Raw genomic sequence first — 5,301 nt, 5'->3', positions numbered from 1 at the left:
CCATTTGGTTTTCTGGTGAAGCAGTTTTGTTGTCCTGGCTCATAATGTTATAGAAACGGTTTAGGATCAATAAAATTATTAAGAAATTTAAGTAATGTGTCTGTGTCCAATTAAGTCCAAAATGCATGTTATGGGTCTTAATCCATACTCCTAACTAAGTCTATATGACATTCCTACTTCTAATAGCCTGATTTAAAAATGGAGGAGTGAATAATACATAACCAGAACAGTTTATTTAATTTTGAGTCAGGGAAGGTAGAACTTGAGGGGCCATGAAATCAACACCAAACATGTCAGAAAGGACTATATCACCAACTATGGCACGAAAACATGTCAGAAAGGAGTGCAAGCCAACTATTTTGAAGTTGAGTATATTACTCTTTCATCATGACTTTCTGCTTCTACCTACCTACCTCCGCGTTTGGGCCAAACCTTGTACGCTGTTATATTGGGATTTAATTCCGTGTCAGATAAGTAGTTATAAACTTCGCACTGTCCAAGCATGCTAAGTTGGTAAAAACATTGGTTTGAGGGAAAGGGAGGAGTGGTTTCTGATACTGATGATGAATGGCTTTGTTGCAGAACACAGAGTAATATCTGAAGTTGGAATTTTATGTCTGGGCTTGAATTATTTGACTTATATAATCATAGTCGATGCAAACTATGCTGTGTGTTTACAGGATTTTACTGGTTGCATTTTTATGGATTATTTTTGAAATTAATCTTTCATGATTAGAAACAAAGATTGTTATGATTCCACTTATCTTTAAAGTACCCCCTCTAGTGTTTCTCCTTTATAAAGCTTTCCCTGAGTTCTCTAAACTTTTCCTGAAATAAGTGTCCTCTTATGCGTTCATACGTCTTCTTGCAGTCTGCTTCACATTGTTTTACCCTTTGCCTCCAGGCGCTCCTTCTGGGTACTGGGATACAATACAGTCTGAATGAAGATCTGGTGAAGGAATGAGAGAATTCAGTGTGTCTGCATGGAATGCACGTACATGTATCTGTATAATTTGAGTCAAAAGAACTAGTGTGAGAGAAAAGTACTTCGACTGTGTCTAACCACTCTCTAGCCACTATCTCATGTTTCTATATTAGATAACTTTATACAAAAAAGAAAACTCTTTAAGTAGATTTCACTTATATTAATTTACTTAAAATTTGTCACTCAGGACCAATACTATGTGCAGATCATTATGAAGAATATGAAGATGGAAGTTTAAACTAGGCTCAAAACTGTTTATTTTCTAGCATAATTAACTGCCACAAAAATTATTTTATAAAACAAAATTAATTACTTTGGTACAACTAACAAATACAAATCTTATTTTTCTCCAAGACAGATTTAAATACATTCTACTTTTTTCACTAAGTAGCCAGAATATTTTTAGGTTGTATATTTTACTAAATAACCAAAAATATTTAAGTAACATAATATCCATAATGGTTACATAGATACTATATATTTATATTAATTACATTGTTAACGTTAAAAATGTAAACATGTTTATAATATTAAAATGTGTTATAACCTTATATAATATTGAGGGAGCTTCAAAAAGCTAATTAAAATTCCATTTTCTTTTAATTCTATTTCTGCATGAACTCTTGGAAATCCCTCCTTGTATATTTATAGGAAACCATATATTTATATCATATATTTAAAAGTTTAATAATAAATTACTAATAAAATATTTGGAATATTTTAGTAAATGCACAGAGTATATTGAGGCTGAACCATATGAAATTATTGGTGTCCTATAACTTTTATATAATTTAGTTTAATACATTAACTGAAATATTTGTGTAATGGCAATATATTTATGTAATATTTGCTCTTGAAGATCAGGAACGAATGATTTTTGGTAATTCACAGCAGCCTACCTACAAAGACTATTGTTTGAAAATGCTTTAGTTTAGTAAACTCTTACTTTTTCTTGAGAAGTTGCAAACGTTAGACATTGTTGTAGTCTGAGTTTACACAATTCTACGAAGGAGTCTTTCCAGGAGATAGAGAAGGGTGTCATGCTTTGTAAAGTAGAGGGGCAGAGCCAAAAAGAGGGTCTTCCTCTTGACACTGTGGTGGCAACATTGAACTCAAACAAGAATGATTGTGAGGGTGGCACAAGACCAGCAGGTTTCCATTCCATTGTGCTTAAGGTTGCTACAGGTCAGAACTGACTCAATGTCACCTAACAATAACGACATCCAGGAGCAAAATAATTCCATGCAGTCTTTGGGCAAAAGACATTAAATGATGGAAAATAGACTGGCAAATGCTAAAACTACAGCAACCGTTAAAATGCAACCGTCCAGAACTATGTTGTATGCCTCTAGAGTACTTAATCATATTTTGTAATATAAACAGACTATTCTGTTACAAAGCCTAGCTTTCTATAGCAATACCACTGTAGAAATACATAGTTTTAAATATTTGAACAAAATGATACTTTGATTCCACAAACCTATGTGGATTGGAATAGAGTCAGTGGAAACGAACAATGGCAACAGCAATGAGAAACGAGTTGCTGCATTGATTGGAACTCTTGGAGTCCCCATGTGTGTCAGAATAGAACGGTCCTTCATGGGATTTTCAAAGTCTGACACTTTGGGAGATCCTACACCTTTTTTCTTGGCACCTCTTTATAGACTCAAGCTCCAAACTGTGGACTGTCCTGTTTGCACCCCCAGGAACTCCATGCCTTTCAGTTGTGTAATACCCATATAAAAATTGACATTTTATTTGCTTATCTGTTACACCGAATATATATTGCCGAGTGACCCTTCTTCCAGAAAACGGAGCAAACACCCTTTGTTGTTGCTAGGCAAAGAAAAATAGGTAATTGAACAGATCTGCGCTCTCCCTACATCCTTGACTATTCACCCTCTATGTACACCCTGCTACCCATGTAGATCAAAACAAACTGGAGAAGAAAGGGGCTCCAGAGCATTTCATCGTGCTCAGGAGGAATCTGTAAATGGGTCAGGAGATAGTCATGCCAACAGAACAAGGGAATGCTTCATGATTTAAAGACAGGACTGAACAACAAAAATGTGGGTAAAAAGACAGCAGTGTAAGATATAAAATTTGTCAAGGGGTCATGAGAGTGGAAGGGGAGGTAGGGAGGGGAAGAAAGAGGAGCTGATACCAAGGGTTCAAGTAGAAAGAAAGTGTTTTGAAAATGATGACAACATATGTACAAATGTGCTTGACACAGTGGATGTATGTATGGATTGTGATAAGAGTTGTACGAGCCCCCAATAAACTGATCAAATAAAAGAAGTGCATTAACAATAAAAAAGACAGGGAAGGTGTGCATCTGGGTTGTATCCTTTCACCATACTCAGATAATCAGAGAAGCTGGATTATAGGAAGAAGAATGGGACATAAAGATTGGAGTAAGGCTAATTAACAACCTGCAATAGGCAGATGATACAACCTTGCTTGCTAGAAGTAAGGAGTGCTTGAAGCACTTGTTAATGAAAATCAAGGATTGCAGCCTTCACTGTGGATTATAACTCTATGTAAAGAAGACAAAAATCCTCACAACTGGACCCATAGGTAACATCATGATAAAGGAAAAAAGATCAAAGCTGCCCAGGACTTTATTTTGCTTGAATCCACAATCAATGCTCATAGAAGCAGCTGTCAAAAGATCAAACGACCCATTTCATTGGGTTAATCTGCTGCAAAAGAACTCTTTACAGCGTTGAAAAGAAGGATGTTACTTTGAGGACTAAGGTACACCTGACCCATGCCATGATATCAATTGCCTCCTTTTGCATGGGACAGTTGGACAGTGAACAAGGAAGACAAGAAAAACTGATGCATTTACATTCTGGTGTTGGTGAAGAATATTGAAAGTACTATGGACTTGCAAAAAAAACTAAACAAAACCCAAACCAACAAATCTGTCTTGTACGAAACACAGCCAGAATATTCCTTTGATTTAAGGATGGCGAGACTTTGTCTCACATACTTTGGACATGTCATCATGAGAGACCAGTCCCTGGAGAAGGACATCATTCTTGGTAGAGAGGCAGCAAACAAGAAAGAGGAAGGCCCTTGACAAGATGGACAGACACAGCGGCTGTAACAATAGAATCAAATTTAACAGCAATTATAAGGATGGTGTAGGACTGGGTGGTGTTTTATGCTTTTGTTGGAACCAATCAGATGCCATGTAACAACACCCCTATTAATTGTAAACTATAGGAAAAAGACCATATAAGTATCCTTTAATCAGTGGGAAATCTATCTTATCACTCTTATTTCAATCCCAATCTTCCATTGATATCTTGATACTGAAAAAGAACATTATTGAAATTGCTCTCAATTCAATGAATTGCTCTCACTGAATTATTCATGTGAAACATTTCATTTTCAATATACGTGTTGTTTATATATTTGCAACTGTAAAAAACAGACAATCAATATTAATAGATTTTTTTTCACTCCCCATGGAAAATCACGAAGGGGAAAAATGTATTCTCATGAAAGAGTACAAAAAGAAAAATATGCACACCTACCAGTTTTTAATTATTATTTCTTTCACATTATTAATTCCATTTTCCTTTTTTTCCCTCTCAGCCAGCATTTCAGCTAGCTAAGTTCTTAAAGTCATGGGGTGGCCTATTTCTATTGGGCAGCTTGCATTTGTTAACTTACAAATGTACATAGATTGTACCAAGAGGTCTCTAAATAATCCTTTTGCTAGGTTGTAGCATATCCCTTTGACCTAGCCAATGTAGTCACAACCTTTTTGGCCTGAGGATCCCAAAGTATCTAGAAACCAAAAAACCCAACTCACTGCTATTTGGTCGATGCCAACCCACAGGGGCCCCCGAGGACAAGGCAGAACTCCAGTGAGTTTCCCACACTGTCACTCTTTACAGGAGGGGGAAGCTCCATCTCTCTCTCTCGGTGCTGGTGCTTCTAAGAGCTGACCTTTCAGTGAGCAGCCGGACAAAGAGCCACCAGGGCTCCTAAACTAGAAACGGACCAACACATTCCACGTCAACGGTGTCAATGGTCTGTCCCCAGAAGGAAGCAGCTCTCCCAGGAGAACTGCGTGGCTATCGGTAGTGGCTGAGAGGCCACTCGAACTCACAGCGACATTATGCGCCCTCCTCCCAAGGGTTATGTTGGAGCTGATTCTTGCAGCCCCTCGGTCCTTGAGTTTCTTACTCTTTTTCACTGAAGCCACTACTTTGCCAAGCACGATGCCCTTTACAAGAGATGGCTCTCTCCTGACAACAAGTCCCGAGTATGTGGGACCAACGAAGTCTCCCCGTCCCGCC

The sequence above is a fragment of the Tenrec ecaudatus genome, chromosome 3 (genome assembly GCF_050624435.1).
Source record: "Tenrec ecaudatus isolate mTenEca1 chromosome 3, mTenEca1.hap1, whole genome shotgun sequence".
Lineage (NCBI taxonomy): Eukaryota > Metazoa > Chordata > Mammalia > Afrosoricida > Tenrecidae > Tenrec > Tenrec ecaudatus.
This window is presented reverse-complemented; position numbering follows the sequence as displayed.